We start from the raw sequence: 12,684 nt of genomic DNA, 5'->3' as shown, positions 1-12,684 counted from the left end.
AAGTGCCTAAAGATAAAGGTGGGAAGTCACCAACCTATCAATAACCATGCACTATCCCAGCCAGACTGTGTGGAAGGACAACAGAAGAGGATAGAGGAAAGAAGTCTGGGCAACAGCAACATTTAAAAGGAGGAAGAATCCATGAAGGAGACAGCAAAGACAATCTAAAGGAATAGTGTGATGTCACTGACACCAAGAGAAGAGAAACAGCAGCTTCCAGCAGCTAGGAACACAGAATCCATGGCTTTCTGGCCCAGTTCCATTGCCATCAAGTTGGTCACTAGTAGGCTAGGCCATCATGACCTTCTGGAGCTAGGGCAAGAGCAGAGTCAGTAACTACATAAACGTACCTTGTGAATATCTTCTGGGAAGTGCTGTGAGTCCAGAGTTGAGGTTGCCTCCAGGCACTGGAACTGCCAAGAGGTCAACTGAATTATCGTGGCCCATCCTGCCTGCACAGAAGCAGGGTCTGCATGTCCTCTTAGAGTTGGGCATGGTGCCCTTGACCTCAACTGCATACGTGTGAACACCCAAGTGTTTTACACAAGTGTAAAGACCTCTGCTAGCAATAGCTTTGCCTATCCTCTTTGAGCATTAGAGCACCAAACAGGGTGGCAGCCTGCACAAGCACCCACTCTGTACCTAGGTCTGTACTGGGCTTCCATGAGACTATAGAGATGAAATCATAACAGTTTTATTTTCGAAGAGTATAAGCAATCACTTGAATACAAACTGAGCAGACTCCTAAAGACCCAAGAAGAGAATGAGTAGAAAGCTGCACAGTTTGCTAAGTTTTCAGATTATCACCCCTAATTCTTACAAAAAGTCCTACATGATAGATCTTATTCTTATTACTCTCAAATTTTAAAGGAGGCAACTGAGGTTCAGAGAAGCAAATCAGTTGACAAAGGGCAAGTTTTGTAAGTGGAAAAGATAGGATTCATATCCAGATCTTTTTGACTCTAAAGTCTGCCTCTTTTAGTCCTTAACTCTGCAGGGCTCTCAGTAAACATCAATCCTGTTACTGACCCCATCATCTGAAGCAGATAGGAACACCTTCCACAGGATAAGGGTGTCTGGCTAGGGTTTCTGGAAAGAGGAGGCATTAGCAGAGTGGAAAGATAGCCTGAATCTCTATTAGTGAGGGCAGGTGTTTACCAGAGTTCAATGTAGCTCCTCTATTCCTGTATCTTGTCCAGGCTAATCCAGTCCTGGATGATGTAGCATTTCATCGAGTATGCCCTTTGCCTCCAATAATAAGATTCCCTTCTTCTTCAAGCAAAATGATGGATTGGCCTTCAGTGTGTTTAGTCGCTCAGCATTGAAAAGACATCTCAGCTGGGCCAACTTTCAAATCATTTACAGTAAAATAGTCCTGTTGCTAAGACCTGCATTCTGGCCTGACTCAGATGTTGCCATGTACAAGTGTCCCTGAGCCTTGGTTTTCCCATTTATAAAAGACAGATGTGTTGGTTCTTTCTATGCTCCATTGATTGAGGACAGATTAGTCATTCAGTCAACCAACAAAGATTACTGAGGACCTCCAATGTGCCAGGCATACTGAGGTACAAAGTATGCAATGTTGAGCAACACAGAAATGATCTTGGGCCTTGTGGAGTTTAACGTCTGTTGGGAGAGATGGCCATATGTGCAGGTACATTAGCATACATTGTGATCACAACATGAGGGCCAAGAGACCAGAGTGGCTAACTCTGCCTGGGGGTTGGACAGGTTGCCTTTCTCACCATTACTTTTCCCTGGTTAACTTCTGCACATCATTCATTCATTATTCATTTACTCCCCCAAGCATTCTGTGAGTGCCTGCTAAGTGTCGGACACTGGAAATACAGTGAAGTTCAAAAAAACAATGACCTGGCCCTGGGGAGCTTACATTCAAGTGGAAAAGATGAACAATAAGCAAGTAAACAAACACACAGGGCTTATAGCCCTGTAGCTTCTTCAGTTTGACTGATTTCAAGAAGGCATTTCTGAGGAAATGACATTTTAATTGAGACCGGTTAACAAACAAAGAGCCAGTCACATAATAATCTGGGAGACAGAGTTTTCTCACAAGCAGAAAAGCAAGTGCCAAGGCCTTAAAGTGGGACTGAGCTTGGTCTGTTTAAGGACAAGAAGAAAAGAAAGCACATGAGGTTGGCATACGGAGAATGAGGGGAGGACAGCACCAGATTAGGTTAGCATAGTAAGTGGGGCTAGGTCATTGGGGCCTTGGAGATCAGGATAAGAAAGGTGAATTTTATTCTCCCTGCAATGGGCAGCCACGGGAGGTTTGAGCAGGGAAGTAAAGTGATTTGCATTTTAAAACCACTCTAGCTCCTGAGCCAAGAGTGGGTTGAGGGCACAGCAAGAGTGGAGGCAGGGAGACCAATTACAGAGTGGGAGTCGACTGTGGCTTTGTCAGTGATGCTCTCCTATTGCTCAGCTCAGTACTGTGAGCCCTGTGAGAGGCCTCCTCTCTGATTCCCGCCTTCTGCCAGGCCTGCTGCTAGAGTTGTGTGCATGTAGAAAGTGAGCTGCTTGCTGTGACAGTTTCTCCCCTCCTCCAAGAGCCAAGAGTGCTCCTCTGGAAGCAAGAAAATAACTGAGATTGGAAGCTAAGAGCCAGAAGTCCCTCCTCCCACAGTCACTCTGGTCTTGACTTCTGCCCCCCACCCCTTGGTGTTTGCCAGAATCTCTGCCTATTTCTGCCATATCAATTCCATTTCAGTGTTGTTGGACTACAGATGCACCAATCAGGCAACTTCTTTCCCAAATCCCTTCCCGGCAGGAAGGCCTCGGTCCCTCCTCATCTTGCCTCCTGACTGCAGTCTAGAAGAGCATGGCCTGGCAGATTGGCCACCAGTGCCCACATGGGCAGGACCTGTGATTGACTGCCACCCCTAGTCTATGCAGGGCGTCTGTCTGACTCTCCCCACTGGTAAGGCAGGAAAGAGGCCCAGGCAGAGGCTGGGCTATGACCAAGACTGTGTTCAGAGGTGGAAGCCAAGCCAGGACCTGAGTCCAGGTTTCCAGACTCCTAGCCCCATGCCTTTTTCTACCCCACTATGCCGCCAGCCCATTCCAAGAGAGAAACCAGGAGTCTGAGAATGGCTTTGGAGCAGGAAACCACAACTCTCTTGCCAAGTCCACTTTCCCATCAGAACAAACCCCTTTAATTCTCCTGCCACCTCAGCAGTGTTCCTCCCTCCTGCCTGCCTATCCAGATTTCACTCAGAGACCATTGGAAATCTGGTCAGCGCTGGATCGGGGAGCGGCAGCGGAGGCAGAGCTAATTCCACACTGGAGATGAACAACTCATGACCAACACATTTGGGCCTCTGAACTGACAATGAAAGCCCAGATGGCATCGCTCACCATCTTCACAGTGATCTGCAGATGGATGAGGACTTCATTCAAGACCAAAAGTTAAGCAGAGACAAAAGGGAGCCAAACACCTACTTCACTCTGCTACATATCTCTGTTCTCCTTGTTATGAGGAAACTGCCTTCTCACTCCTGGGCCTCAATTCTCCCCTCTGTAACATGAAAAGCTGGCCTAAATGATCTCTGACTGAGAACCTTCTAGTAATGCTGCTCTGCCAACTCTGTGAGGCGTGAGACTGCTGTAATGAGTGAGTGGTCAACGTGGGAAGACAAGAGTCCTAGATTTCCCAGGGAAAGCAAAGCAGTCTCTGAGAACTTACTCTGTTCCAAGCCTTGATCTGAACCCCATCTTGAGGAGAGGACAGAGTTGGGGGAGAGAGAAGAATTCAGGCAGCTGCCATTGAAGATAAATTTTAAGAAAAAAGCCAAGATGTTGAAAGAGTCCATTTAATAAATTTTGCTTGGTGATATGTATCTCCCTGTCTCTCCTTGAAACCTTCAGTAAAATGCCACATTAACTGTCAATGCATTTGCTGTTGGATTTGTTCTTTTTGAAGATTAAGCATTATGCTGAGACTGCCCTCTACAAGGGCATGGTGCCAGAGCAGGGAGGGCCCAAAGAGGCCCCGGCACCTTTGAGTATATCCAGAAGAGTTTTACTAGCCTGGCCTGTCTACAGGAGGAAGGCCTGATGGTCCCCCAGCTACTCCCCTGCCCCCATCTCCTTTTCCCTCATCCTGGGGCCACTAGGCCACAGAGCACCTCTGCTCAGAAAGGGTGAGAATCCTCAAAGAAGAAACAAGGCCTCAAGGTTTATTTCACAGTTCAGTAACTTGAAATGCAGGGCCCTGGGTCTCAGAGATCTAGGGAGTCGCATATAGGGTCTAAGTTTGACTTGCAAACATATTGGCATCACTGCCACCTGGGATGGACTGAATAGTGTCCCCCCTGCCACCACCGCCCAAATTCCTATGTTGAAGTCTTACCCACCAACGTGATGGTATTTGGAGGTGGGGCCTTTGGGAGGTAATTAGGGTTAGATGAGGTCCCAAGAGTGTGGGCCCTCATGATGGGATTAGTGTCCTTACAAGACAGGGAGTTTGTATTTCTCTCTCTCTCTCTTCCCACCCCCCTTCCCCCTTCCCCAACCCCCGAAGCATGTGAGCCCAAAGCAAGAAGGCAGCTGTTCTTTAAGCCCCTAAGTTTATTGTATTTTGTTATGGTAGCTCAGCAGCTCAAGCTGACAACTAAACCATTCCTGGACCCCTGAGAGGAAGCCAAAGCCTTTCCCTTCACATATATACATGTTAATCAGCAGCCCTGTGAGCGAGGCATGAAAGATATTATCAACCCCATTCCATATGAGAAGGAATTGAAGCCCAAAAAGCAACCTCACTTGACTAAGGTCCCGGAGTGAATAAGCCCAGCGTTGGGTCTCAAACCCAGTACTTCTGAGTCTAAGTCCAATATTCGTAGTCCAGGGCCCACATCCTTTGGAATACTCTGCAGAGTTTCTTGAGCAAGAGGAATTGGTGGCTTATCAGTCTTCCTAATTAACATCATCTGAGGGTGAGCTCATGAATCTGCATTTTAGCAAGCTGCCCTGTGAGTCTTAGGCTTCCTAACAGTAGAGAAGCTGGTTTAGTTTACTCTGGCTGCCATAATGAAGACAGGTCTTAAAGAACAGAAGTGTATTTTCTCATAGTTTTGGAGGCTAGAAGTCTGAGATCAAGGTGTGGGCAGGGTTGGTTTCTCCTGAAGCATCTCTCCTTGGCTTATAAGATGGAGTCTTCTCCCTGTGTCCTCAGATGGTCATCTCTGTGTTTGTGTCTATGTCCTAATCTCTTCTTATAAAGACACCAGTCCTTTTGGATTAGGGCCCACCCATATGACCCTCTTTTAATTTAATTACCTCTGTAAAGACCTACCTCCAAATACAGTCAACATTCTGAGGTACTGGAAGTTAGGACTTCAACTTATAAATTTTGCAAGGACAAAATTCATAATAGAAGCCTCGATTGAAAATGTGATCCCCAAGTCCCACCCCTAGTGAAGAGCAAGTCATTTCTCTTTTTCTCCCTCTTCCTCCCACATCTCAGTACTCTAAAAAGAGCAACATGTTTCAGAGTGCTGGCTCCAGGTGAGCCAAGCTGGGAGGCCCTGCTCCCTGTTTCTACAGTCCTAAGCCTCACTGATGCCTTTGGGGACCCTCGGGAAGCTGGGGCTTTCCCTCCCATCCATGATGGTGGGTGTGCCACGTGGCACAGTGGCTTGTGAAGAAAAACCCTGCCCTCAGGTGTGCAAGTCAGCTCCATCTGCACGTCTTTAAGAGCCTAATTAATCCAAAACCAAGTGGAAGGTACACTTCCAGAGGCAGAAAACACACACCCACCACTCTGGCTCAGTGCCTGCACAGTAAATATTGTGTTTTGTGCCCTGAAGCTGACAAGCTCATGGAACCTGAATGAAACTATCAGGGCTTATCATTTCATGCCAGCTAAAGATATCAGAGAACAAAGATGATGTCTAGGAGGAATGCATAGGGATGGCCCCTCATCTGTGCATCCTGTGTTTTCAGGCCACAGTTATGGGAGGGGTGGTGGCATATGGAGCACCCCAGTTTTGCCTACAAGGCCTGGCAATGGAAGCTGCAAATACTCAACCTAACAGGCCATTTTAGTGCTCCTCCTACAGCTGTACCTGACAAGCTAGCTGCGCTGAAGCCCTTGGACCCAGAAACCTTTGCTCTCCAAGGCCCTTCACCCTCTCTGGAAAGCCCAAGCACTCTCCAAGAGACAGCTACAATACTAGCTTCCCATGGAGCTTTAGTGCCCTCTCCCCTAAACTCAGCCTCTGGCATAGAGACTCTCCATTTCTCTACTCCCTTTGACTCCCAGGCAGGGAGTTCAGTCTCAGTGGGAAACACACCCTTTGCTCTGAGACAGTCCCTGGGCAGGGGCAGTTCTGATAGCTCATGAAATCAGACTGCGACTACCCTCCCTCCAGTCCACTTTCTGGTTGCCCAGGGATGCTGTCCTGACAGTCCCATTTCCCAATGCTCTTGGACCTAAAGGCATATGTATGCACTAGCCCTGAGCATTCAGGTGGCCCAGGAATATGGCACAGCTAAGGAAGTGCAGAACAGTGCAGAGAAGTTTCAAAGAGCTACTCTGCCATGGTTTCCAGAAGCAGAATGTGGGCTTGTGCACACTGCTTGCCAGCCTGCTAGAGGGCCTCACTCTTGGGAGTGGGAGAAGGGTGGCAAGGCTGTAAGAGCCACTCTGGCAGCAAGAGGAGAGAGGACGGGAGGAAAGGAATGTGAACTCAGCTTTGTAGCAGACATGCCTGTGGGAGCAGACAGTGGGTGGAGTGCACAGACTGGAAAGAAGGGGCACAAATGAGCACTAGAGCTGGGCCAAGGCCACTTTAGGCTTCCTGAGGCCACTCAGCTTGTTTATGTGAGCTTTTTATACAAAGGCTGTTCTGCAGACCCAGGCCCTCTTTTCATCATTGACAATGGGAGTAGACTGCTGGAGAGATGAGGCCTCGGCCCCAGAATGCAGGCCTCTTCTGCAGAGGGCCTACATTTGGCTGTAAGGGTCCACCCCAGCCAAGCAAAGCTCAGCAGGCAGGAGCTAAGCTGATTTTAGCAGCCATGAAAGCAGCTGCTGCAATACTGTCCCATGAAGACAGTTGTGTTTCCCATGCAGGGCTCGATGTCATCCCACAGGCATCTGGTATGGGATTCAAGAGCCCCCTCCATCCGGCCTTTGCCTTATCTACATGCACGTCTGTGTCCTTCACGTAGCTGAGAGCCCCTTCAGGCCAGCAAATGCATCTGATTCCTGTTTCTATCACACTCGCTCCACAGCCCACACCCTAGAACCTAGCAATGAGTATGAGATGGCTCAGTGTCAGCAAGGGATCCCAGTAATACCAGAAACCTATGAAGATGAAGTATGAAGTCACCATTGTACATGTAGGTCAGGAGATCAGTAATTCTTGGATAGGCAACCTCTCCCATGGGACACAGTTTTTTTGTTTGTTGTATTTTGTTTTGTTTTGTTTTGTTTTATGCTGCTGCTGGAGCTAGGGCCCATGTAAGAGCTATGTGCTTCTTAATCCAAAGGAGAAGAGTTGGCTTACTTCCTCCATCCACAAGGGATGTACAGGGCCTTCTAAGGAAGCACTGGGCTCTCCAAAATGCCCACATACCACACTGGCTTTGCAAGGCATTGTCTTTCTTTTTTCATTCTTCTCCTCCTCCTCCTCTTCCTCCTCACCTTTCTTTGCATATGTATTGACTTTCTCCATTTTACCAGAAATATATGCTCATTAGGAACATTTGAATTATTCCAAATAAGAAAAAGAAGTAGAAAATGTCATCTAATTTTCAACAACCCAAAGATAGCCATGGTTAATATTTTCAAATGTTTTATTCCAATATTTCCTCTAATCTTTCTGAGAAGTGAGGGTTTCTGTGTGTTTGCTTTATTTCTGCTGCCTAGCGACAACTGACAGCCAGGTGAAGAGGAGGGAGCAGAATGAGACAATGTAAATGTCAGGAGAGCGGCATTTAGGTCCCAGCTGCACTACTGACGTGCTCTGCAAGGTTGAGCATGCACTGACCCTCCCTGGGCTTCAGTTTTCCCATCTATGTAATGGGGTATTGGATTAGATAAGTTCAGAGGCTTCTTCCAGCTTGATGATTTTTTGAATTCATCAAGGAGTAGGGAAAGCTTCAAGGAGAAATTGTTACTTGAGCTGAGATTTTAAAAGCTTTGTTAATAGGTTTGGAAGAGGGTATTCTAAGTTAACTCTGTTAACAGATTTGGAAGATAGCATTCTAAGTGGAAGAGAAGGCAGATGCAAAAACCAAAAGGCTGGAAGATACAAGCTGTCCTTAGGGGAGAGCCTCTGTAGGCTTGAGGATGTGAGAAATGTCCATGGGAGATGCAGCTAGGACCAGACATCAGATACCTGGAATCCTTTACATTGAAGGCCCTTTGGATCTAAGATGAGTCCTAAGCAGAGAGTGTTTGTGAGCTTGTCATGTAGAGAGTGGCAGTTGAAAGATGAGCAGGGGACAGTGCCAGCTCTTGCTCATCCAGGTGTGAGGTCTCAGACCTGCCATCTGGCCTTGCTGGTCAAGCTGAGATGGCAGTCTGTAGGATCAAGGAAGGCTACAGCCAGGAGCCTACGTTCACCATCTTAATTGCAAGCATGGCACAAATCTGAGGGTAAAGGATTCAAAGAACCTTGAATGAGAGAGAAGGAGCAGAAGCCCCAGTAAGAAAGCAATTTGGATAAAAAGAAATACCGTAAAAAGAGTAAGATGATGACCTAAACACGGAGTTCAGATCTTCCTGCCGTCTCCACCAGCCTTGTTCATGAAAGTCCCAAACTAATCTGAACATGATGGCAAATAGAGGTGAAGATGTTTAGAGAAATCGTCAGACTTCTTAGGAAGGAAGATGGTTGGGGAGAAGGATGTGGGCATTCATTCACCTATATATTCACGAAGTGTCTCCATGGGCCCACTGAGAGGCAAGCCCTGTGTGAGGGTGTCAGCCAAGCTCTTGACCCTCTCAGCCAAAATTTCAATTTGCAAGATGCACATATCAGAAACAGTGGAGTATTGCCCAGTAATTTGTCCCAAGTTAAATAAACTTGTAGGGAATCATGGTGCTTGGGTTGCTGCCTCATGGTCCAAATAGCTTGGCTTCTCAAAAATGTTATTAACTGCATTGAAGAAAATGTAGCCTGCATTTCCATTTAGCCATAAGACTTTATTATCATAAAATACAATGCAAGAATTTCAAGATTGAACTGGAATTTGAAAGCCACCTACTCCAGAGTCATTATGACCCTGATTTAAACAGGTTAACACAAATATATATTAGTCTTACTGTTTCTAAAGAGAGAGTTTTCCAAATGCAAGTGGACAAATAAAGGTAGTGCTCCATTCACAAACCTCCTATTTTCCACCAAGCAAATTATATAGCCGGGCTTGAGTAGAACATCCTGTGGAGTTGCCTCTGGTAGCCTTAAGGCCTTCCAGAAGTTTTGTATCAAGTTATATTCCCAGACAACCTGCCAACATTTGCCCTCCCTTTAGCAGCTGGCTGGGTAATTCAGGGGATAACTTTATTTGGCATCCCCGAGAGCCCTTTACATCTAGGGGTTCTTTGCCATGACTCCTTGCTCTCTTGCCTCTCTTGTTCTAAAGCAGTAAAGAGAGGAGAAGAAATGTTGGAGCTCATAGTAAATGTCCTGAAGTGGTCACCCCACTCAGCTAGCTTCTAAAACTTTAGACAGGTGTACTATGTGAAGAGAACTCCGGTGCTCCAGAAGCAGCTTTGAGTCTGTCTCCCCCACATCTACTATGAAAGGCAGAACCTGATTGGTCTCATGACTCATACCCCACCCAGTTTGTTTTGTCTCCAATAATCCCAAGAAAACCCATTAAATGATCTGAACATTTATTGGTGGCCATTCTCTTTTCCTTTGTCAATAGGAGATTTGGGAGTCCTTTAGGAAGACCCTGAAACCCCAGGTACGTATTCTTGGATGTGGGGAGCCCAGAAAGGCCCTGGTGGTAAAGGTGGTAGCAATGGCACTGGTAAGAATGGAGGGTTGCCTGCAGCCATACTTACTAAGGCCAATAGGGGGACCTCCGCCCTGTTCCTGGCCTGATGCCCTCCCCAACCCCTTTGCCTGCTTGCTTTCTGCCTACCTTCTTTTTAAATGCAGCACAGCACAGTGCAGAACCCTGAAGCAGTACGAGCTTTTCATGGTGATCATAAAGGCACCATTGTTATCACCTCCCTTCGTTATTTATTTGGCCATGATGAAGGCAGCCCCATTAACACAGGCTACGAATCTCGCCTTGCCTGTCTACAGTTATCACTGTGCTTGCAGCTCAGGCTACAGATTAAATATCTACCATCATGCTGTTAAATGGCCTCTGCAGTAGGGGCAGAAATGCAAATCCACCTTACAGCAGCTGGTGGCAGCTAATCCAGCCAGGGCATCCCAATATAGGCACCCCAGCCATGGAGAAATCAGCTTTGCCTCTGTGGTGATGTGCCAAAGCTCACCTGTGGCTCATCAGTTCCACAGGTCAGCTCAGGAGAAAGGATGCCAGGGAAGCTTGTTGTTACCTGGGCTAGCCAGTAGCTCTAGGAGAGCAACCTCCCACAATTCCTCTCTTGTTATCCCCATACTAAAATTGAGACCCCAGCTACAAGAGACAAAAGACTGGGCTTGCAACCTGGGTGAGGCAATGGCTAGCAAATGAAAAATATGTGGTAAGGAGTTGTGACTGACTCTAGAACCCTGTGGGGAGGGGGACTGACATGCAGGCTTCATATTTGTGCATTCCTCTAGTGTCCCTGGGAACCAAATCCACCTCTACCACAGTGGATGAATTTGCCAGTTGAATGGTGCATGCGGGGGCTTATGCTGTGGTTCGACAGCTCCATCCCAAGGGGCCTGTTGTGGCTCTTCTGCTTCAGGAGGGACTCCAGGCTGCCTCCAAAATTTATGCTGCTCCAAAAGAGAAGAGACAAATACAGAGTTCTGAAGCCCCTGGGACCTCATTCTTTTCCATACTAATTGGCAAGTTTATCTCTAAGGCTTTTGCAGCATTGCAATCTGGCTATTCTCACCTTTGGTGAATCACACCTCCTTGAGGGAGGGATCCTTGATGTTTCTGCTGCCTGTGGTGCCACCAAATGCCACTGCAATTCTGGCCACAGGCAGGAAGGAGATGCAGCAAACACCACAGTCTGAATGATGCTTAAGCTATGGCTCAGTTCCAGGCACAATGTTGAGCATAGTTACCTTGGGGCTCTATGACCTTCTAAGGCTGGGTCAGCTCTACTGAGCATGACCTCCACCTCCAGGACAAGGGACTAGTAGCAGAGGGACAGCACTCTGCTCAAAGGCTTCTCTGCTTCCAGTGTGCATCTTAATGAATGCATACCTCAGGAATCATCTGTGGCTGCAGGAAGCCCTCTAACCCTGAAGCCACTTGTTGATAGGGCCTGGGTCTTCTTCAGTTCTTAGGAATGGGTTGTGAGTGAATGAATGAGTGAATGAATGACCAACTTGAAAAGTAAATGAACAGGAGTGTAAGAAAAAGGCTTCTCAAACCCTGAGGTCTCCAGCTGCAGAATCCTTGACACCTGCTCCTCCAGTCACCTGGAAATGCTTCTTCGTACTCACAGCTAGAATGCCTTTGTGAAGTCCATTGTGTTATTGGGAGCAGGAAGCACAGAAGACACATCTTTATGTTGACAAAACCCACCCCACAGGCAGCCAACTGTTTCCTCCAACTTGCATCCTGATGATTCATCTTAGGGTTTCCTTCTAGGGCCCAAGCTGTGGGTCCTCCTCCACTGGACAGACTTTCAGAGACCTCAAGAGGATGGCCATGCTCCACCAGGAATCTGCTCTTCTCCATGCTGAACTGTTCCTTCACATTTTCTCCTCTCCATCCATCCTAGTAATTTTCTTCTATATACACCAGGTTGTACCCAGTCCAATTCAAGTGAGGAGCCCAGAACTGAGCTCAAGTGTGTGAATATTGTCTGACTAGAGGGGAGTCATTATTCCCTTCATTCTACACTGTACAGCCAACTACTGTGGCAGCTGGTTCTATGGTCACATTGCACTGTGGGCCCCTTTGGAACTTTGTGGTTAACCGAACTAGGTATTTCTCTTCTGAGTTTCTTCAGAGCCTGAGCTCTTTAATCAGGGTCATACAATTTATTTTTAAAAGATGATGACTTTTTTAATGACTCTTTCAGAAGTCATTGTGTTGAGTTGGGCTAGGGTGTTATAGCTAGTTCCATCCTTTTCTCCAAACCTTGGAGCACTGGCAAGTTTGGCACAACATATAAAGGCCTTATATGCCTTTAACTGAATCACTTCTGTAAATTTGAGAATGATCAAGATCAAGATGAGAGTTCTGAGACATGTCACATTAGACCTCTATGCCATGTTGCACACCAACTTTCTTTTCCAACTTTTATTTTAAGTTCAGGGATACATGTGCAGGATGTGCAGGTTTGTTACATAGGTAAATGTGTGCCATGGTGGTTTGATGCACAGATCATCTCGTCACCCAGGTATTAAGCCCAGCTTCCATTAGCTGTTCTTCCTGATGCTTTCCCTCCCCTCACCCCTCCCCACCCTCTGACAGGCCTCAGTGTGTGTTGTTCCCCTCTGTGTGCCCATGTGTTCTCATCATTCAGCTTTCACTTATAAGTGGCACCTCACATTATTTGGTTTTCTG

This window comes from Macaca mulatta, chromosome X, assembly GCF_049350105.2.
Source record: "Macaca mulatta isolate MMU2019108-1 chromosome X, T2T-MMU8v2.0, whole genome shotgun sequence".
Taxonomy (NCBI): Eukaryota; Metazoa; Chordata; class Mammalia; order Primates; family Cercopithecidae; genus Macaca; species Macaca mulatta.
Note: the sequence above shows the minus strand (reverse complement) of the source record.